This window comes from Scyliorhinus torazame, chromosome 22 (assembly GCF_047496885.1).
Source record: "Scyliorhinus torazame isolate Kashiwa2021f chromosome 22, sScyTor2.1, whole genome shotgun sequence".
Classification (NCBI taxonomy): domain Eukaryota; kingdom Metazoa; phylum Chordata; class Chondrichthyes; order Carcharhiniformes; family Scyliorhinidae; genus Scyliorhinus; species Scyliorhinus torazame.
Window position 1 is genome coordinate 89388718 of NC_092728.1, and position 24050 is coordinate 89412767.

The 24050-nt window shown below is 47.9% G+C and overlaps 1 protein-coding gene across 9 annotated transcripts in view; it reads right to left on the bottom strand.

The window, feature by feature from the left end:
* LOC140399196 (disabled homolog 2-interacting protein-like) overlaps positions 1–24050 on the bottom strand; it is a 1161885-nt gene that overhangs the window by 66544 nt on the left and 1071291 nt on the right. The gene's annotated exons all lie outside the window — the stretch shown is intronic.

A 24050-nucleotide genomic window follows, 5' to 3' on the forward strand; every position in this document is an offset into this window, starting at 1 on the left:
TTCCATGGTTAAACTATTCATACAAAGCGTACTAGGATAGTAGCAGAGAAGTATTTGTTACAAGAGCGGAAGTAGGGACTGATCTGTTGACAACAGTGTGATAACATTTTTGAACATGTAAACTGATAGGATTAAGAATGTGGAGCTGTCCTGAAACAATAAACCACCCCCCCACAAATTTGGCAAAACAACTGCATTTATAAATATTTGGAAGGGTAGTGAGGTATTGATTAGCATCACACTTCCCTAATTTATTTTATTGCAAGCCATGTCGATTAGGGTAAGTGTTTCAGCCATTCAGTGAATATCAGATAACCATAGGCACATTTTCTGTTATTTTCTGATTTGAACATGCGGTATCAGAGGCTCTGGCAAGGGGTGTGAGGCCTTGGATAATTTATCCAACCGCATTTCCTTGTCAGTCTTGGCTTGTATGTTCTCCAATGTCAGGACCTGAAATAATTACTGCGCTGCTATAAATTCCATGTATTATCCCCGGAACATCTACGTCCCATTAGCAGAGAATCTTGGACATATATTCCTCCAATGAGGACTCAATATTTTCTCCTGATTATTATTTCCCATTTTGTGTTCCATAGCCTGTCGTGTTGGGTGTTCCGATATACAAACGAACCAACACGGTTGTAGATGGTACAACTCTGTTTTATTATTCTGTACAATAACAACTGTTAACTTCTGGCTGTAGTTTGTACTTCACCAGCTAACCTGTGGACACAGCCCTAGCACTATCTTAGAGAGGCACTCAGCACATGGTATATGTCTGAGTGGCACGCTGTGAGCTCTGTGCTCTGAGCTATCTCCTGGTGGAATGAGCGGGAACTGTGGTGTTCCCTGTTTTATAGTGCGTGTGCTCTCACTGGTGATTGGCTGTGATGTTGCGTGTGTGTTGATTGGTCCATCTACCTGTCCATCAGTGTGTGTGTGTGATTGCACCATGTTATGTTAATATGGATATCATGACATCCCCCCTTTTCACAAGAATATGTGCCTACATGGTAATAAATATTGGTGTGTACTGAGTGCGGCTGAGTATGTGTGTGCAATATTTACAACATGTACATGAGGCTAAACTACATACATAGGAAGGTGTCAGGTGCAACATAGCAATGAGGTTGTACCACAAACAAAACAAGTGCAATCATCAAATATCGAAAGAGAACTCCTGGAACGACAAAAAGAGAAACACGTTAACATTGTTGCGCAACAATTCAGTGAGTCCAATGTACAAACAGGCTCATAAGTCCAGTCTAGTAGGTGGGTGATGAATTCGGGTTGACCGCCTCAAGGGTGGGTCAGGATCCACCGGCTGAGGAATGGTCCTGGCCACGGGCGATAGAGGAATAGGCAGAGTGGCAGGAAGCTCCACGAAGTCGACATCAGGGACAACATGAGGGCATGGCACCGGTGCATGATCACGTAGCGAGCGCGGAAGCAGCTGAAGGGCCCGCCGATTACAGCGGCGAATGGAGCCATCAGGCATGCGAACCAGGAACGAGCGGGGAGCCACGCGGCGGAGAACCTCGGCAGTTGCCGACCAGCCACCCTCTGGTAGGTGTATGCGGACGTTGTCTCCAGGCGCCAGGGCAGGAAGATCAGTTGCCCGAGTGTCATGTGCTGCCTTCTGCTGAGCACGCTGCTGTCGCATCCTTTGCAGTACTGAAGCATGGTCGGGTTTAGGAACATGAATGGACGGCACAGTGGTCCTGAGGGCGCGACCCATCAACAGCTGGGCTGGTGAGAGGTCTGTGGACAGTGGGGCCGAGTGATAGGCCAGCAGGGCTAAACAGAAGTCAGATCCGGCATCAGCAGCCTTGCAGAGGAGCAGCTTCACCTTATGGATGCCCTTTTCCGCCTTTCCATTCGACTGGGGATGCAAAGGGCTGGACGTCACGTGTGTGAAGCCATATGAAGCAGCAAAAGAAGACCATTCGTGTCTCGCAAGACAGGGCCCATTGTCCAACATGACGGTAAGCGGAATGCCATGGCGTGCGAAGGTTTCTTTACATGCTCTGATTACAGCTGATGATGTCAAGTCGTGCAGGCGTATGACCTCCGGATAATTGGAAAAATAGTCAATTATGATGACGTAGTCCATCCCGAGCGCATGAAGAAGGTCCACACCCACCTTTGCCCATGGGGACGTTACCAACTCATGGGGCTGAAGTGTCTCAGGGGGTTGCGCCGGCTGAAACCTTTGGCAGGTGGGGCAGTTGAGCACCATGTTGGCGATGTCGTCGCTGATGCCCGGCCAGTACACAGCTTCTCGGGCCCTCCGCCTGCACTTTTCAATCCCGAGATGGCATTCGTGCAATTGTTCGAGATCAAGCCTGTGCATGCTGTGTGGGATCACACTCCGGTCCAACTTTAGGAGGACACCATCAATGACGGCCAAGTCGTCCCGGACATTGTAGAATTGTGGGCACTGCCCCTTGAGCCATCCTTCCATCATGTGGCGCATCACACGTTGTCGAAGGGGGTCAGCCGCAGTCTCACGGCAAATGTGGGCCAGACTTGCATCAGTAGCTGGCAGATTGGCCGATGTGAAGGCTACACGTGCGTCGACCTGACAGACGAACCCCCCCGATTCAGGCGATGTGCTCACTGCTCTGGACAGGGCATCCGCGATGATGAGGTCCTTTCCCGGGGTGTAGACAAGTTGGAAGTCGTACCCCAGGAGCTTGAGCAGAATGCGCTGGAGGCGAGGGGTCATCTCATTGAGGTCCTTTTGTATGATGCCGACCAGGGAGCGATGGTCGGTCTCCACGGTGAACTGCGGAAGACCATAGACATAGTCGTGGAATTTATCTATGTCGGTTAACGAACCCAGGCACTCCTTCTCAATCTGCGCATAGCGCTGTTCTGTGGGGGTCATGGCCCGCGAGGCACAGGCGACCGGGACCCATGATGCAGTGTCGTCCCGTTGCAGGAGTACCGCCCCAATGCCAGACTGGCTGGCATCAGTCGAGATCTTTGTGTCTCGAGTAGTGTCGAAGGACGCCAATACCGGGGCGGTGGTGAGCTTGATCTTGAGCTCCTCCCATTCCTTCTGGTGTGCGGGCAGCCACTGGAACTCTGTAGTCTTCTTCACCAGGTGGCGAAGAGCCGTTGTGTGCGAGGCAAGGTTGGGAATAAACTTCCCCAGGAAAGCGAGAAAGCGTAGCACTGCCTTCTTGTCTGCCGGCTGCGGCATGGCTGCAATAGCTGTCACTTTGTATGCATCCGGACGCACCCCTGACCGGGATATGTGGTCCCCCAGAAACTTTAGCTCAATTTGGCCAAAAGAACACGTGGCTTAGTTGAGGCGCAGGCCGTGCTCTCGTATCCGAGCAAAGACGTGCTGGAGACGACTAATTGCTCCTGTGGTGTGGTGGACCAGATGATGACGTCGTCAACATAGACGCGCACCCCTTCGATGCCCTCCATCATCTGTTCCATGATTCGATGAAACACCTCAGATGCCGAGATGATGCCAAACGGCATCCTATTGTAGCAGTATCTGCCAAAGGGAGCGTTGAAAGTGCACAGCTTCCTGCTGGACTGATCCAGTTGAATCTGCCAAAAACCCTTTGAGGCATCAAGCTTGGTAAAAATTTTAGCCCGGACCATTTCGCTCGTGATTTTTTCCCGTTTGGGTAAGGGGTAGTGTTCCCTCATGATGTTATTGTTCAGGTCTTTCGGGTCGATGCAGATCCGGAGCTCGCCAGAGGGCTTTTTTACACACACCATGGAGTTGACCCATGGCGTAGGCTCGATGACCCGGGAAAGCACTCCTTGGTCCTGCAGATCCTGCAGCTGCTGCTTGAGGCGGTCCTTGAGTGGTGCTGGGACTCTACGAGGTGCGTGAATGACCGGGGTGGCGTCCCGTTTGAGCCGTATTCTGTAAGTGTAGGGCAGTGTGCCCATGCCCTCGAAAACCTCCTGGTTGTGGGCGAGGAGCAAGTGGAGCTATGCCCTAAAGTCTGCATCCGGGAAATCGGACGTGCCTTCTGGAGACAGAGTGTGTACCCGCTGAACGAGGTGGAGGATCTTGCACGCCTGTGTGCCTAGCAGAGAGTCCTTCGAGGATCCAACTATCTCAAAAGACAGTGTGGCTGTGTATGAATTGTGTGCAACCTCGAGCTGGCAAGACCCCATGGCCGGGATAACATTACCGTTGTAATCGACCAACTGACAGTGGGATGGCTGAATCGGTGGTTTGACCTTCAAGGTGTAGAAGGCTGACCATGCAATGAGATTGGCGGAGGCACCAGTGTCTAAGCAGAATGTGATTGGAGATCGGTTGATCGTTAGGGTGGCACACCATTCATCGCCCGGATTAACGCTGTGCACTGGCATCGGCTGGTGGGTCCTACTTGGTGACATCTGATTTTTGTCTATTACCGCAACGTGGAAGGGTTCCCGGTCGTCGGTATCACCCGTCTGTACGTCAAGAACAAACAAAGAACAAAGAAAGGTACAGCACAGGAACAGGCCCTTCGGCCCTCCAAGCCCGTGCCGACCATGCTGCCCGACTAAACTACAATCTTCTACACTTCCTGGGTCCGTATCCTTCTATTCCCATCCTATTCATATATTTGTCAAGATGCCCCTTAAATGTCCCTATCGTCCCTGCTTCCACTACCTCCTCCGGTAGCGAGTTCCAGGCACCCACTACCCTCTGCGTAAAAAACTTGCCTCGTACATCTACTCTAAACCTTGCCCCTCTCACCTTAAACCTGTGCCCCCTAGTAATTGACCCCTCTACCCTGGGGAAAAGCCTCTGACTATCCACTCTGTCTATGCCCCTCATAATTTTGTAGACCTCTATCAGGTCGCCCCTCAACCTCCTTCATTCCAGTGAGAACAAACCGAGTTTATTCAACCGCTCCTCATAGCTAATGCCCTCCATACCAGGCAACATTCTGGTAAATCTCTTCTGCACCCTCTCTAAAGCCTCCACATCCTTCTGGTAGTGTGGCGACCAGAATTGAACACTATACTCCAAGTGTGGCCTAACTAAGGTTCTATACAGCTGCAACATGACTTGCCAATTCTTATACTCAATGCCCCGGCCAATGAAGGCACGCATGCCGTATGCCTTCTTGACTACCTTCTCCACCTGTGTTGCCCCTTTCAATGACCTGTGGACCTGTACTCCTAGATCTCTTTGACTTTCAATACTCTTGAGGGTTCTACCATTCACTGTATATTCCCTACCTGCATTAGACCTTCCAAAATGCATGACCTCACATTTGTCCGGATTAAACTCCATCTGCCATCTCTCCGCCCAAGTCTCCAGACAATCTAAATCCTGCTGTATCCTCCGACAGTCCTCATCGCTATCCGCAATTCCACCAACCTTTGTGTCGTCTGCAAACTTACTAATCAGACCGGTTACATTTTCCTCCAAATCATTTATATATACTACAAAGAGCAAAGGTCCCAGCACTGATCCCTGTGGAACACCACTGGTCACAGCCCTCCAATTAGAAAAGCATCCCTCCATTGCTACTCTCTGCCTTCTATGGCCTAGCCAGTTCTGTATCCACCTTGCCAGCTCACCCCTGATCCCGTGTGACTTCACCTTTTGTAATAGTCGACGAGGGACCTTGTCAAAGGCCTTACTGAAGTCCATATAGACAACATCTACTGCCCTACCTGCATCAATCATCTTAGTGACCTCCTCGAAAAACTCTATCAAGTTAGTGAGACACGACCTCTCCTTCACAAAACCGTGCTGCCTCTCACTAATACGTCCATTTGCTTCCAAATGGGAGTAGATCCTGTCTCGAAGAATTCTCTCCAGTAATTTCCTTACCACTGAAGTAAGGCTCACCGGCCTATAGTTCCCGGGATTATCCTTGCTACCCTTCTTAAACAGAGGAACAACATTGGCTATTCTCCAGACCTCCGGGACATCCCCTGAAGACAGCGAGGATCCAAAGATTTCTGTCAAGGCCTCAGCAATTTCCTCTCCAGCCTCCTTCAGTATTCTGGGGTAGATCCCATCAGGCCCTGGGGACTTATCTACCTTAATATTTTTTAAGACACCCAACACCTCATCTTTTTGGATCACAATGTGACCCAGGCTATCTACACCCCCTTCTCCAGACTCAACATCTACCAATTCCTTCTCTTTGGTGAATACTGATGCAAAGTATTCATTTAGTACCTCGCCCATTTCCTCTGGCTCCACACATAGATTCTCTTGCCTATCCTTCAGTGGGCCAACCCTTTCCCTGGCTACCCTCTTGCTTTTTATGTACGTGTAAAAAGCCTTGGGATTTTCCTTAACCCTATTTGCCAATGACTTTTCGTGACCCCTTCTAGCCCTCCTGACTCCTTGCTTAAGTTCCTTCCTACTTTCCTTATATTCCACGCAGGCTTCGTCTGTTCCCAGCCTTTTAGCCCTGACAAATGCCTCCTTTTTCTTTTTGACGAGGCCTACAATATCACTCGTCATCCAAGGTTCCCGAAAATTGCCGTATTTATCTTTCTTCCTCACAGGAACATGCCGGTCCTGTATTCCTTTCAACTGCCACTTGAAAGCCTCCCACATGTCAGATGTTGATTTGCCCTCAAACATCCGCCCCCAATCTATGTTCTTCAGTTCCCGCCTAATATTGTTATAATTAGCCTTACCCCAATTTAGCACATTCATCCTCGGACCACTCTTATCCTTGTCCACCAGTACTTTAAAACTTACTGAATTGTGGTCACTGTTACCAAAATGCTCCCCTACTGAAACATCTACCACCTGGCCGGGCTCATTCCCCAATACCAGGTCCAGTACCGCCCCTTCCCTAGTTGGACTGTCTACATATTGTTTTAAGAAGCCCTCCTGGATGCTCCTTACAAACTGCGCCCCGTCTAAGCCCCTGGCACTAAGTGAGTCCCAGTCAATATTGGGGAAGTTGAAGTCTCCCATCACCACAACCCTGTTGTTTTTACTCTTTTCCAAAATCTGTCTACCTATCAGCTCCTCTATCTCCCGCTGGCTGTTGGGAGGCCTGTAGTATACCCCCAACATTGTGACTGCACCCTTCTTATTCCTGATCTCTACCCATATAGCCTCACTGCCCTCTGAGGTGTCCTCTCGCAGTACAGCTGTGATATTCTCCCGAACAAGTAGCGCAACTCCACCTCCCCTTTTACATCCCCCTCTATCCCGCCTGAAACATCTAAATCCTGGAACGTTTAGCTGCCAATCCTGCCCTTCCCTCAACCAGGTCTCTGTAATGGCAACAACATCATAGTTCCAAGTACTAATCCAAGCTCTAAGTTCATCTGCCTTACCCGTAATGCTCCTTGCATTAAAACATATGCACTTCAGGCCACCAGACCCGCTGTGTTCAGCAACTTCTCCCTGGCTGCTCTGCCTCAGAGCCACACTGTCCCTATTCCCTAGTTCTCCCTCAATGCTCTCACCTTCTGACCTATTGCTCCCGTGCCCACCCCCCTGACCTGTGGACCTGTACTCCTAGATCTCTTTGACTTTCAATACTCTTGAGGGTTCTACCATTCACTGTATATTCCCTACCTGCATTAGACCTTCCAAAATGCATTACCTCACATTTGTCCGGATTAAATTCCATCTGCCATCTCTCCGCCCAAGTCTCCAAACAATCTAAATCCTGCTGTATCCTCTGACAGTCCTCATCGCTATCCGCAATTCCACCAACCTTTGTGTCGTCATCAGGGTATGACTTTGTGTATGGAGGCTGAATTGCCCGCACGTCCCTGCGAGGCTGGCGGAATTGCAGAGCGTTGGCAGGTTGAGCTGCTCGACAGCCGGCAGTGTAGTGGCCCATCTTGCCACAGCGGATGCATTGTCGAGTTTTGGCTTGACATTGCCGCATTAAGTGTGCTGCACGTCGTGACGTCATGGTGTTCGTTGCGCCACCACGCATGCGCAGTTCAGTCCTGCGTAGAGTGCGCCACATCCCTCTGCATCGACGTCCCCTCTTTTGGCGCGTACAAGCGCGGGAGGCCTCGGAAAGCGCACGAAATGGCCGCCCTCGTCCGGGCCGCGGGCCGGGAGGAACTCGACCGACTGGACCCCCTCGGCCTCGTAGGACCCCTGCCGTGCCAATTCGGCCGCCTGGAATTGGGAGTACCGGCTGGTCGCGTTTCCGTGGAGGACGCAGGTTTCAATGGCGGTGGCTAGGGTGAGGCTCTTTATTTTGCTGGCGTCGGGTGTCCGAGGTCACCCCAAAAACTATCTGGTCCCGAATCATGGAATCGGAGGTGGCCTCATAGCCGCAGGACTGCGTGAGGATACGGAAATGTGTCAAAAAAGATTGAGAAGGCTCATCCTTACCCTGCAGGCGCTGCTGGAAGAGGTACCTCTCGAAGCTCTCATTCACTTCGACGCTGAAGTGTTGCTCAAGTTTTAGAAGGACCGTCTTGTACTTCGTCTTGTCCTCACCTTCCGCGAATGCCAGGGAGCTGTAGATGTGGATGGAGTGTTGCCCCACTGTGGAGAGGAGGAGGGCGATCTTCCTGGTGTCCGATGCATTCTCCCTGTCTGTGGCTTTTAGGAAGAGCTGGAAGCGCTGTTTAAACAGCTTCCAGTTGACGCCGAGATTTCCAGCGATTCGGAGCGGCTACGGCGGGCTGATGGTGTCCATGGCGCAGGATGACGGATCTCTGAAGAGGTGCAGGTAGGTCTCACAGTTGCTGGCGAGTTTCCAATCCTGGTACCATGTCATGTTGGGTGTTCCGATATACAAACGAACCAACACGGTTGTAGATGGTACAACTCTGTTTTATTATTCTGTACAATAACAACTGTTAACTTCTGGCTGTGGTTCATACTTCACTAGTTAACCTGTGGACTATGTTAACCTGTAGCACTAACTTAGAGAGTCACTCAGCACATGGTGTATGTCTGAGTGGCACGCTGTGAGCTTTGTGCTCTGAGCTATCTCCTAGTGGAATGAGCGAGAACTGTGGTGTTCCCTGTTTTATAGTGCGTGTGCTCTCACTGGTGATTGGCTGTGATGTTGCGTGTGTGTTAATTGGTCCGTCTACCTGTCCATCAGTATGTGTGTGTGATTGCACCATGATATGTTAATATGGATATCATGACATAGCCCATACATTGACTGACCAGACAATGCATCTACAACTTAAGCTCTCCCTGAATGACAGCTTTTTAAAAATGAAATCTTTTTATTCTTACAGGAATACATTATAACAAAAATAATACTGCTGATTAATGGAAAGTGAAGATAAATTGGGCGTGATTTTCCCACCACGATGCACCCAGCGGCGATCCCGTTACGTCAGGAGCATAGCGAGAGAGGCCAAAAATGGGTTCTGCGCCGGGTGCCGAGTTGCGCACGATGCACCTGCCCCACTAGGCCCGACGCAATCTCAGATCAGTATATTTAAGTGAGCCATTAAACTAATTTAAATATGTTTCAGGTCGTAGTCTCCCGGCTCCCGGTGTTCACTGGCCCCACCAACGAGGCCCGACGCCTGCGCAAATTAGTATTGGTCTTCAAAAACAGAAACCAGCCTGATGGCCAGGCCGGGGGTCTGAGAGGCCACTGCAGCTCAGGGTGGTTGGGGGCCGAACAGAGTAGCCATCCAGGCAGTGGCGCCCTTCAAAAAAAATGCCGCTCCGATTTCTGAGGTGCCAGTCTTGCCAGTGTCTTTAGTTCCCCACTGCAGAAGAAATGTGGGATTTTTCAGTGAGAAACTCCCCAAGCTCAAATGAAATACAGATCTGGATCACGCCCAATCACTTGGCGAGAATGACCCTGTGAAGCGTGCCCAAAATGAGTAGTCATTTATTGGGAGAATTTCACCATAAGAGCCCCCCCAAAAAAACATGAAAAAAAAATGTATCCTGTGATTCCTAATTAAGTAGGTGCTTCAATAATGGAACCATACTCATATGTTAGCTCTTAGAATTTTATGAGTAGCTGGCCAGTCAGATGAATTCTACCAGCCAAACAAGGCTAACGACTGTCAGGCAGACATTACTGAAAGAAAGGTTTTATACTTAAGTGAATCTGCATGAAATGTCAATTTTACAGATATTGCAGAACAAATTACCTTGCATTCCTTAACAAACCAGACCACTCAATTCTCATGCCATATAAAATTGACAAAACTGTGTCTCCTTTACTGGAATGGAAATAAACCCAAAACTAAATATTTCTAAGTTTCATCTCACAAGATGATAGTAACTATATCGCGGTTTTACCACCGCCTTGCGCCCGCCGCCGATCTGAGCACATGCTACATGGCCCGCCCACCCATGGGAATCCACTTGGGTTGCGTGAAGTGCTCACTTAACCATGATTGCCAGTTCCCAATTAGCAATAGCCTTCAGCCGCTCGGCCAGATCATCGGCAGTCGGTGGGTGTCATGGGTGGTCGGTGGGGCTAGATACATAGAAGATAGGATCAGGAGGCAGCCTTTTGGCCTGTCGAGCCTGCTCCGTCATTCATCATGATCATGGCTGATCATCCAACTCAACAGCCTAATCCTGCTTTCTCCCCATAGCCTTTGATCCCATTCCCCAAGTGCTATATCTAGCCGCCTCTAGAGTATATTCAATTATTTAACATCAACTACTTCCTGTGGTAATGAATTCCACAGGCTCACCACTCTTTGGGTGAAGAAATGTCTCCTCATCTCTGTCCGAAATGGTTTACTCTGAATCCTCAGACTGTGAACACAGCCATCATTGGTAACATCTTCCCTGCATCTACCCTGTCTAGTCCTGTTAGAATTTTATAAGTCTCTATGAGATCCCCCTCATTCTTCTGAACTCCAGTGAGAACAATCCCAACCCAGTCAATCTCTCCTCATATGACAGTCCCGCCATCCCTGGAATCAGTCTGGTAAACTTTCGCTGCACTCCCTCGAGAGCAAGAACATCCTTCCTCAGAGAAGGAGACCAAAACTGCACATAATATTCCAGGTGTGGCCTCACCAAGGCCCTGTATAATTGCAGCAACACATCCCTGCTTCTATACTCAAAACCTCTCACAATGAAGGCCTACATACTATTAGCCTTCTTTACCACCTGCTGCACCTGCATGCTTGCCTTCAGCGAATGGTGCACAAGGACACCCAGGTCCTGCTGCACACTCCCCTCTCCCAATTTACAACCATTCAGGTAGTAATCTGCCTTCCTGTTTTTGCTTCCAAAGTGAATAATCTCACACTTATCTAAATTATACTGCAGCTGCCATTGATTTGCCCACTCGACCAACCTGCCCAGATCATGCTGTAGGATCCCAGCATCCTCGTCACAGTTCACCCTCCCACCTAACTTGGTATCATCTGCAAACTTGGAGATGTTACATTTTGTTCCCTCATCCAAATCATTAATATATATTGTGAATAGCTGGGGTCCCAGCACCGATCCCTGTGGCACCCTACTAGTTACTGCCTGCCAATTTGAAAAGGACCCATTAATTCCTACTCTTTGTTTCCTCTCTGCCAACCAGTTTTCTATCCATCTCAATACATTTCCCCCAATCCCATGCGCTTTAATTTTGCACAATAATCTCTTATGCGGGACTTTGTCAAACGCCTTCTGAAAGTCCAAATATACCATAGCGACTGGCTCCCCCTTGTCAACTGTACTGGTTACATCTTCAAAGAATTCCAACAGCTTTGTCAAGCATGATTTTCCCTTCATAAATCCATGCTTTCTCGGACTGATCCTGCCACTGCTTTCTAAATGTTCCGCTATAAAGTCCTTGATAATGGAGTCAAGAATTACTGGTCTATAAGTCCCTGCTTTCTCTCTACCTCCCTTTTTGAATATTGGAGTGACGTGAGCTACCCTCCAATCTGCAGGGACTTTTCCAGAGTCTATTGAATCCCAGAAGATGACCACCAATGCATCCATTATTTCCAGAGCCACCGCCTTAAGCACTCTGGGATGCAGATTCTCAGGCCCTGGGGATTTATCCGCCTTCAATCCCATCAATTTCCCAGCACCATTTCTCTACTAATGTTGATCTCCCTCAGTTCTTCCCTCTCACTAAACCTTTCATTCTCTATCATTTCTAGTATCTGATTTGTGTCCTCTTTTGTGAAGACAGAACCAAAGTATGTATTCAATTGCTCAGCCATTTCTTTGTCTTTTATTATGCATTCCCCTGTTTCTGTCTGTAGGGAGCCTACATTTCTCTTTACCAATCTCTTTCTCTTCACATATCTATAGAAACTCTTAGTGTCAGTCTTTATGTTCCCTGCAAGCATCCTTTCGTACTGTACTTTCCCCTTCTTAACCAATCCCTTTGTCCTTCTTTGCTGAATTCTAAACTGCTCCCATTCCTCAGACCTATTCTTCTTCTTGGCCAATCTGTATGCTTCTTCCTTGGATCATAATTGCAGCAACACAACCCTGCTTCTATACTCAAAACCTCTCACAATGAAGGCCAACATACCATTAGCCTTCTTTACCACCTGCTGCACCTGCATGCTTACCTTCAGCGAATGGTGCACAAGGACACCCAGGTCCCGTTGCACATTCCCCTCTCCCAATTTACAACCATTCAGGTAGTAATCCACCTTCCTGTTTTTGCTTCCAAAGTGAATAACCTCACACTTATCCAGATTATACTGCAGCTGCCATGATACTATTTCTAATTTCCTTTGTAAGCCATGGATTGGCCCTCTTACCCAGTTTGCTTTTGTGCCTGACAGGAATGAACAGTTGCTGTAGTTTCATCATGCGTTCCTTGAATGTTTGCCATTGCCCAAGTACTGTCATCCCTTTAAGTAACTCTCCCCAATCTATCAAGGCCAACTCATGCCTCATATCTTCATAGTTCCTTTTATTAAGATTCAGGCAGATGGGCAGAGACAAGGGTTGCCCCCCAGGAATGCGTGAACACGATCCAGGGGTTGGGATGGTGATACCGTGAGCAGTTGCCCCCCCCCCCCCTCCTATGGTGGCCCATCCCTCTGGAGGTGAAGGTTACTCCAACACCCATCGAGCACTGTGGTGGCAAGCCCCTGGGTTCTTTGCCTGTGAGCAAAGATGGCTACTTCCCTCCTCGGTTCCCCACAGAAGCCCTTCCGCCAGGTTCACCTTTTTCAAGGAATACTAATTGGCGCCACCGTGAGCACTTGCTGGGAAGGCCACTGATGACAGGAGGCTATTGGATATGGGGTGGAAATGGGGATTAGGTGGTGATATTTGGTTTCTCGCCATGCAATGGTGAGATCCTGGTTTTGCCTACGGGAGCGGGCTGATAGCATCGAAAACTGTGTAGCGCCTGGTGCGATTCTCGTTTTTAGCCTCTCCTGCTATTACTAGCCTCGTCTCGCTTGAGCAGCGTAACGAGTCCAGAGAATCACACCTTAGTGTCATTGAATAGCCGGTGGGAAACTCCCTGAAAAACCTGCCACAAATGAACTTAGAAATTTTTCTGGAAATCGCGCCTTTAGAATTTTTTCAGCACTGGGGAGCTGAACTCCGAGATAAGGTCGCCATTTTTAAAGGTGATCCCCTTCACCCTCCATCCATGGAAAATGTCACCTCCCACACGCCCCAAGTGAGGACACTGCTGAGGAGTTCCTGGGAGCACCTCCCCTCTCAGGCCTCCCCCAAACCCCTTTACAGCCAGGACCCCCACCTGTCACCAGGACCTTCACCTGGACATCCACCCTTCCCCCTCCTTTCATGGGCATTGGCCCCACTCATACCGGGACCATTGGCAGTGCCACTCTCGCACTGCCACCCTGACATCCGGACAATGTTCTGGCCAGCTTGGCAGTGCCACCCAGGCACCTTGGCAGTTCCAGGGTGACAGTGCCAAGGTGCCAACTGGGCAATGCCAAGATGCCTGTGTTCAGGGCGCAGTGGGTTAGTGAGGTCCCAGGTTCGATCCCGGCTCTGCGTCACAGTCCGTGTGGAGTTTGCACATTCTCCCCCCCTGTATTTGCGTGGATTTCTCCCCCACAACCCAAAAATGTGCAGGAGAGGTGGATTGGCCACACTAAATTGCCCCTTAATTGGACAAAATGAATTGCGTATTCTAAATTAAAAAAAAAAAGCCCTGTTCTAGGGGGAGGGCCAGCGGGCTATCCTGTACTACCCCTGATCACCCAGGGACCTCCAATGGCCCGGGAGACCTCCTCCGGGTGCCGTCCCGCTTAGTCCATGTTCTTGTGGACCAGCATTGATCGGCGCCCAGCTGCAGCCTCCCTGGGGAGGCCGGAGAATCGAGAGAAACCAGTGTATCCCAGGTAAGTAGGTTTGCGACCTACTTTAGTGAGCACTGTTTCATCCCGCCCATTTTGGACGGAGTTCCAATTCCGATGCCTCGCGGAACTTGGGTAGTGAATCCCACTAGGCGCGGAGACTGCGGCCGTGTTGTGCTCTTGCTCGAGCACAACACGGCCAGAGAATCTCACCCCAAGTCATTTTGTGGGTGAATTGCGCCCATTAGCTTTTTTGACTTCTAAAGTACTCAAAAGGTAATGCTCAGCTATAAAAACTCACATTCAACAAACAGAACTTCGGCTGTTAAATGTAAGCCATTTGGTTCATGGGCAATGTGATTAGAAGAGTGAAATCTTACTGTAACCAAGATCCCTCATTTATTTTAATAATGGTATAGTTCATCATCATTTGGCTTCTTCTGGCAGGAAAGGTGCAGTTAGGGCATTCAATATATTTGCATGATTAGACATTAGTAGGCAGTATTCAAGCTAAAGATTGTTTTCCTGCCTCTTTACTCCAGTCAGTGAACCAATCAGCTGAGAAAAGGTGAAACCCTCTCAACAAGAGGTAAATCACAGTAACATGCAAACTGATTCACAAGTGCACTTGGGAGTTCGGCATTCATATTAATTTGATCTACAATGATGTTTGTTAAAAAGACACGCCCTTTCTTTATTTAATAAATAAAAGCCACCGTAACAGTGACCAAGGCTGTTCTAGCAAAGAAGGGAGAAGATAGTGTGGAGACCACATAACACTAATCATCGTTTCAAAATTATTTCAGTTAAACATTAGCTCTGTTAATGCTTTCCATTTGATGTGAAAGTGCAATCAAAAATATTTAAAACAGGCCACATTTATTTTAATGTCAAGCCAAAATATAAGATGCAACGCATACAGCTTTTAAATTACTCATCGCTCAAATTAGTGCCATTCAAGTATTCACATCATTCCAAAATGACACAGATATTCAGAGTTGGCCTGGTCTTTGAAAGATTTAGTTAGTGTGCACTGTGCTTAATTTCCATTTGGAATAGACGCTATCATTGTGCAAAGTTGTACTTTGCTGTACGTGAAACCATACTAAATTTATTTTCAAACCACACTGCTGACAATCTTTTGCTTGTAATGACTATACACAGACTTATTGTGATATCATGCATGTTAATGATGTGAAATCCAAGTTAATCACGGATTTGTTTAAAAAAGGTTCAAAGCAAGGTGAAAGACTTAGGGCTGGATTCTCCTTTTTTGAGGCTAAGTGCTGGGGCGAATGGAGAATCCGCGAGAGGTTCACAACAGGAAAATTGTCGCAAACCCCTGACCGATTCCGATACCGTTGAGGCGCTAGCACCGGCGCCGTGTGGAACTCCTGCGGATCACGCCAAAAATGACCAGAGAATGGACGGGTCCCAGGCCATGCATGTGCAGGGCTGACGACCTGCACCGGTTGCAACGTGAAACATGGCGCCGCCCGTGCTCGAACCCTAACCCGCCAACGCAACACCACAGCCCACCCACTGGCCACCCCCCAACAGTCCCCCGGCCCTAGCAGAAGGCCCATTGGTCAGCGGCACGGATCCTGGACGAGTGTGCCAGTTCCGGACACTGTCTCCAGCCGGCCCGCCAGGTTCCCGATCGCTGGGGCCACATGTGGCCCGTGCCGTCAGAAACTCGGCCCATCGGGGACGGAGCATGGCGGATCGGCGTCGAACCGCCGCCGACGCCAATTCCGGCGTTCTCCGCACGATCATGATTTTGGCGGTGGGCTATTCGTCTTTCGTTAAATAGTCCCGGGAGAAGGAAAAATTCTCTTCTGCCTGTTAAAGTTGCACATTCAGCAGGAAACAAAGCATGAGAAAGAATTTAAGATGAATATGAAAAATAGCTTTGCGGGGATTTTTACTTCCGAACTCCAGAATCTGTAGTGTGCTGCATTTGCATTTTTATTTATTTGTTTATATCTGCAAACAATTGTGATGCACAACAAATTACCAAATAATTCTAATAAAGTATAGATAAAACAGAAAATGGTGTAAATATTCAGCAAGCCAGGCAACATCTGTGTGAGAGAAACAATGTTAACATTTCAGGTTGATGACCTTTCAAATTTCAAGCAGCCAGTTCTTTGTTTTTGCAATAGAAAATGCTCTTTTGTAAAGGATATGATTCAAAAGTACAGAAAATGCAACATGAGAAATATCAGGAATGAAGTGAGTGCAATTCTAAGACTTTTTCCAAAGGTTTTCAATCTTATTTTGACAAAATTCTTGAAACCATATTTCCTTTCTTTAGTGGTAAATCCTCTTTGGATTTGGGATAAATCTGTCAATAAAGGAAAGCACCACCAGGAGATCTAAAATCAAACAAAGAAAACTGGGCCAGAATTTTCCGGCCGTAACAAATCACTTTTCCCACCGGCATCGCACCCCCGCCCGTGGGTTTCCCAGCAGGGTGAGGTGGCTTCAATGGGAAAACCCACTGACAAGCAGCGTGAGTAGAGAATCCAGCGCACTGCCGAGAAACACGTGGCGGCAGGGGGAAGGGGGGGGGGGGGGGGGGCGGGGGAAGAGAATCCAGCCCCCGGTGTTATTAAAAATGAATCATTATATATATATTCTAATAGTTGCTATGCTTAAACCTGCACTGCGATACTTCAAACAACTTCAGACTGCTGATGGAACAGGTTTATGAAAGTGGGCTGAGGCAGGAAACAGAGTAAATACTAACGGAAGAGATAATGTCATGTGCCGTGAACACCATTTTGGCAGTAAAAGCGAAAAGAGTCTAACATTAATTTTGCTTCCTTCAGAACCGCAGGATGCTTGAAGAGTTTTACAGCCAACTTTTGAAGTGCAGGTCCCTGTTGTAATGCAAGAAATGTGGCAGCCATTTTGTACACAGCATGGTTCTTTAAAGAGCAATATGATATTGACCAGACAATGTGTGTGTGATGTTGACTTGAGGGACAAATATCAGCCAGGAGAACGCCCATGCACTTCTTCAAAATAGTGCCGGGGGAGCTTTTACATCCACCTGAGATGGCAGTCCCGGCCTCGGTTTAACATCTCATCCAAAAGACGGATGATTTCACTACGAAGACTCACAAGGGATTTGGGCACTAGACTGTGGTACTCAAATGCAGTAGGGACCTGTGCAATCATACTCAGCAAGAATCAATACCTTCAGGAAAGGAGTTGTAGCGGGGATGGAGTGGGGGAGGGTAATATCAGGCAGTGAGAACGTTAGAAGTAAGAAATAGATTTCGCTCAGAGGATAACAACCGCGCAAAGGCATTATATTCTTTTTAGACGTGTGCATTAGAGTAGAAATCATGCAAGCCTACAAGCAGTTAATAGCACACTCCATTAGAGTGCTGGCTTTCTTTGCACTTTGTGGTTGGTTTTGTCTCATGGGAATGGACAAGAGTTCCTGGAACTTAATCACAAAGGGAATCACTGCTCCAACCCTCGAGACTTAATGAGTCCTTTGAGCTGAAGGAGCTTTTCCTCTCTTGACTGAAAAATATTGACAGAATTTACAGCGTGCCATTGGTTACAGTTTCGTAACAGCTGACAAAAGATTTTTAAAGCAAGAATCAGACATAATTCAAAAGTCTTGAGAAACCACCCTGACCTTCAGATTTGCCACTTTTGATGTTCTCACGCAATCGCAAACCCACAGGCCTGAGAGCGATGTCTGAAAATCGTGTTTATTTTCTCTTCAGAAAAACACATTACAAAAAAAAGTAACAAGGCAAATACTGAAGGTTGCCAATGTAGGGTTCTCTTGTACCTCTCATATTAGGAAATGAGAACTAAGCAAACGCAAAAGGTGATTCACATTTGGATCAAGTGGCTGTTTTCTTTTTAAGATTCAACACATTGAAAACTCAGCCTTTTGATAAGAGCTGCAAAATTACTCTATGCTTTCACATTTCTTTTTAAACTATGGCTTCACTGAAGTAATCCTACCAAATAAATATGATTATATCTGGGCTGAGCAACCAAAACCCTCCCCGATGGTGCAGCTATTTCACTGATGAGTGCTTTTTGCGATGCTAACACCCTTTGGGGTACTGGTGGTGTTGGGGAAGTTGTGGAAGCAGGAAATGGGGGCGGGGGGTGGTCATGAGGGAAAAAATGAATTTAAACTGTTACAGTCACACCTGCATAACTATCCTGCATATGTGTTAACGGATAAATTGAAAGTACTGGAGGATGATCCTACAAGGGCTAAAGTAGTGGACAGCCTGGGGGCCACATGCAGCCCATCTGGGTTCTGAGTGCAGCCCACAGAACATTTTGTCAACCATTACCCACGTACAGGGTTGCCACATTCCGCTGGTTTCTATCTGTATATTTTTTTTTTAAAACCGGTAGACTAAAGCGATATGCATGTAATGTAAAGCGAGGGCACGTGAAGTGAGGTGCCTGCTGATTTTTCACAAGATTTGAGTGTGAGAGACGTGTGCTCTCTCTATTTCCAAAGCGTAAATATATCTTTTGACTTTACCATTTGAAATTGAAGACAGTTCTATTAGCATATAAATGATTAAGCATTTTCTATAACTTGTCATGCAATATTCGGTATGAATTAAATGTATTTAATCTTATTCATGGTGTCATGGTTAGTGAACAAGCCTAATTTCAGTCTTGCGGCCCAGAGATTTTTTTAGTATAAATTTAGAGTACCCAATTAGTTTTTTTCCCAATTAAGGGGTAATTTTAGCATGGCCAATCCACCTAGCCTGCACATCTTTGGGTTGTGGGGGTGAAACCCACGCAGACACGGGGAGAATGTGCAAACTCCACACGGACAGTGACCCAGGGCTGGGATTCAAATCCGGGTCCCCAGTGCCTTAGTCCCAGTGCTAACCATTGCGCCACATGCCGCCCACTGAGATGAAGGAGGGCCACTCATGCGACCCACTCACTAGCCTAGGTTGCCCATCACTGGGCTAAATGTTCCTTTTTTTAAATCTTGGGATTATATGAATGCGGATGCACTGCTGATCTCACGAAAAATGCTCCATCGTTTCCCCAAATCATTTCACATTAATATCAGCTAACGGCATAAACATGAAAGAAAAAACTTACATTTTGTTATCCTAATGTTTGCAGCACAGAACGAGACCACTTGGCCCACCTTGTCTGTGCCAGTTTTCTCCAACAATGATTCACATGGTGACATTTCTCCACCTTTTTCCTGTAGTCCTGCAAATCTTTTCTCTTCCGAAATGCCCTCACAATTGAAATTAAAATATATACTTGTGTAAAAGAAAAGAACTTTTAGCCAAAAAATAGAGGGTCGACTTTTACACAAGTAATAGTTTCAATTCCTGCCATCTTGGCTCCGAAAACACAAAAGGAGCCAAAATGTAGTTTTATGATTATTTATTTCTAAAGAAAAATTTAATTACCTTTGTTGAGTCAGACATTAATTTGTGTACACTAAATTCACCAAAAACAAAAGCCATTTATACAAATTTATCACATTTCATTCAGTTTTTGCATCAGCGATCATGCCATCATTAGCCATATCATTCCACAAATAACCATCATTCATGCCATCAAGTGCATTGGATATCATGAATGATTTGATGACAAATTCCATTCCAATTTCATCCCTGTCTTCTATAATCCATATTCTACTGTGCTATTCAAATGGGTTTCCAACGTCAAAGACCATGGGCGGGATTCTCCGACCACCCGCCGGGTCGGAGAATCGCCGGGGGGTGGCATGAATTCTGCCCCGCTGCCGCCTGCCGAATTCTCTGGCGCCGGTTTTCGGGGGGGGGGATCCTCCCGGCCCCCCCAGAAATTCTCTAGGCCCCAATGGGCCGGGTGCCCACCCGTTTTCAGCCAGTCCCGCCGGCGTGAAATGGACATGGTCCATCCCGGCGGGACCTGGCTTGGAGGGCAGCTAGCGGAGCCCTCGAGGGGGGGGGGGGGAGATCCAGCCACAGGGGTGCCCCCACGGTGGCCTGGCCCGTGACAGAGACCCGCCTATGCCGTGGGGGCACTCTTGCCCTCTGCACCGGCCTTTGTAAGGCTCCGCCATGGCCGGAACGGAGAAGAAACCCCCTGCGCATGCGCAGGAAACACGCCGGCGGTTCTGCCATGCGCCAGAACACGGCGGCGGTTCTGCGCATGCGCCAACTCGCGCTGGCCCACGGCGGCCCTTCGGCGCCGGTTGGCGTAGCGCCAACCCCTCCGGCGCCGGCCTAACCCCCAGAAGTGTGGAGGATTCCGCAACTTCCGGGTGGCCCGACGCTGGAGTGGTTCGCGCCACTCTTGGAGCTGACGTCGGGCCATCGCGCCAAGTGCGGGAGAATCCCCCCATATGCTGCGTCCCTTGGCAAATGTCTTCTCTCCTCCGATCATCCAGCCATTCCACGCTTGTTTAGTGTTTGTTTAATAATACATCCAATGGTTAAACAAGGCTGGTTAGACCATCAGGAATCATTGCAATGTCATTGTTTAGGGATCAACTTCAGGTACATCATCGACAAAATGTGATCTAAACATGTCCCAGATGTGAAGACCTTTTTCGTTACGTAATCCTCCAGGTCGGCAACTCCAAAGTTTCTTCAGGCATATTTTCAAACCACCTTCATCCATCCATTCTGTATCCTGAATGCGGACGGCCATTCCCTTTAGGAATGGCTGATTTGGAAAGGTTTTCCTCTTGGAGCTTTGTCCCATCAGACATTCACACTGCAGAATCGGAATCCACTTTTTTCGTGACCAGTTATCTTCACGAACGCTGTTTTCTTTCCAACTCTGCTCACCGTTTGACTGGCTAGCTTGGCAAAATTCACAGGAGTCTCTTATCCATATTCCCTCTAAGGACAATCTGTATCTGTTCTTATGTTGATGTTTGATTATAAACCGCTGAAATGTAATAAGCCTGTCATCAAGTTCAGCTGGAGATGCTGTGAAATCTTGATCTTCTGTTGCAGTACAAAATTGCTTCATTTCATCAACCTGGCACACCACCCGGGCTGGATTTGAAGTCCGAAATGTCCAATCTTCTTGCTTGTTTCAGGGAAAGTTCCGGATAGATCCATGAGAAACTGAATCTATTCTGGCGATTTTCATGGATATCTTTTGCAACTTCATTTCCCAACTGCAGTCACATGCTATGCTTTCCTCATTTATTTTTTGGTATTTGCCTAAGCTGTGTGGAGAGCTTGCTCAATCTCCAACGTCCTTCTTCCAGTTCTTGAATTCTCTAGCTGCTGTGCAATTATTTATCTGCTCTGCACTCTCAACAGCTTAGAGTTTGAACTGGGCGCTGTATCTGCCATTCCATCTTAATAACGTGTTGTCATATTGGAGGGTGGGAATGGTGGAAACACAGCGCACACGAGTGAGATGATAGCCATGACATTATCATATTGACATGTGCAGACACAATGAGTTGAACCCCTATCTTCAATGGAGAGCTATTCTATCAATGAATCGGTTTTCACCAGGGTGAGTTTGAGTTCAGCAGCAAGCAGATGGTAAGTGCAAAGATTTTTTAGCTAAACGTTGGTCGTCAAGATATATAAAAAATAAATGATAAGCCAGGGGTGGACTTTCACACAAGATCGACCATTACACCGGCATATACAGTAATCCTGTAGATTTGAGACACAAAGGAACACAAGAACTGCATTTGTAATGAGAAATTTCAGTATATCCTAGATCAAATTTAATGATAAAATAAATGTTATCACTTTCCCCTCCATCACTTTCACCTTGTCCATCTCAGCCCCTCCATCACTTTCACCTGGTCCATCTCAGCCCCTCCATCACTTTCACCTGGTCCATTTCAGACACTTCCCTTCCCTTCCTTGATCTTTCTGTCCCCATTTCCGGCAAGAGACTATCTACTAACATTCCGCAGAGACCGTTATCTCCGAGATAATCTAGTCCACTCCTCCACCATACCCAATACCTCTCCCATCACTCATGGCACCTTCCCAGCAATCGCAGAAGGTGTAATACCTGCCCCTTTACCTCTTCCATGCTTAATATCCCAGGCCCAAAACACTCATTCCAGGTTAAGCAACGTTTCACTTGCATCTCTTCCAATTTGGTCTATTGCATTCACTGCTCCCAATGTGGTCTCCCAATGAGACCAAACGCAGACTGGGTGATCACTTTGTTGAGCATCTTCGGTGCGCATTCAGGACGCTGACCTTCCCGTTGTTTGCCATTTTAACAAAAGACCCTGCTCCCATGCCCATATGTCTGTCCTTGACCAGCTGCAATGTTCCAGTGAAGCTCAATGCAAGCTGGAGGAACAACATCTCATCTTCCGGGGAGGCACGCTACAGCCTTCCGGTCTCAACATTGAATTCAACAACTTCAGATGATTAGCTCTACCCCACCTTAACCCATTTGTTTTCATCCTATTTCATTTTTAAAAAAAAATATATTTATTAAAGTTTTTTAACACAATTTTTCACTCTTACAAACAATAAACCCCCCCCCTCGTAACAAAATAGAAAGAAAACGCACATAGCAAGATATATACATGGTAAAAGGATATGTTACAGAGCTTTGTACACTGGCTCCCTCCCGTACATGCCAGTTTTCCAGATCTTTCATGTGTTCTCTTGCTCAAATACCCCCTAGGCAGACCCCCCTTCCCCACTCCCTCCCTCCCCCCCCCCCCCTTTCACAGGACATCCCCCCCCCCCCCCCCCCCCCAGGTTGCTGCTGCTGCTGACCGACCTTCCTCTAACGCTCTGCGAGATAGTCTAGGAGCGGTTGCCACCGCCTGTAGAACCCCTGCGCAGACCCTCTCAAGGCAAACTTTATCCTCTCCAGCTTAATGAACCCAGCCATGTCGTTTGTCCAGGCCTCCACGCTGGGGGGCTTCGCTTCCTTCCACATTAGCAAGATCCTTCGTCGGGCTACTAGGGACGCAAAGGCCAGAATGCCGGCCTCTCTCGCCTCTTGCACTCCCGGCTCGTCCACTACTCCAAATATTGCTAGCCCCCAGCTTGGCTTGACCCGGACTTTCACCACCTTAGATATTGTTCCCGCCACTCCTCTCCAGAACCCCTCCAGTGCCGGACATGACCAAAACATATGGACATGGTTCGCCGGACTTCCTGAGCACCTTCCATATCTGTCCTCTACCCCAAAAAACCTACTCAACCTCGCCCCCGTCCAGTGTGCTCTGTGAACCACCTTAAATTGTATCAGGCTGAGCCTGGCACATGAGGAGGAGGAATTAACCATACCTAGGGCATCAGCCCATAGCCCCTCCTCAATCTCCTCCCCCAGCTCCTCCTCCCATTTACCCTTCAGCTCCTCTACCAACGCTTCCCCCTCTTCTTTCATCTCCTGATATATTGCCGACACCTTGCCCTCTCCCACCCATACGCCCGCGATCACCCTGTCTTGAATTTCCTGTGCCGGGGGCAACGGGAATTCCCTCACCTGCTGCCTCACAAACACCCTCACCTGCATGTATCTGAAGGCATTTCCCGGGGGTATCTCAAACTTCTCCTCTAGTGCCCCTAGGCTCGCAAACGTCCCATCAATGAACAGGTCCCCTATTCTTCTAATCCCCGCCCGATGCCAGCTCTGAAATCCTATTTCCTTGTGCTTGCTACAGGTCATTTTCCCACCTGACGTTAATTGACAGCCTTATTAGACTTATTATGTGTTACATTTTCCAGTGTTTTGGTTCTGGCAATGTCGCCACCTCTGTTAGAAAATTACTTCTGGGAGGATTCAATTGATGAATTTAACAGTAATTAAAAGTGGTGGAAATGATGAGAACTCAAAAAGAAGATTTTCAAGTGTGACTCAAACACTGAATGCGTTTAAAATTTCTG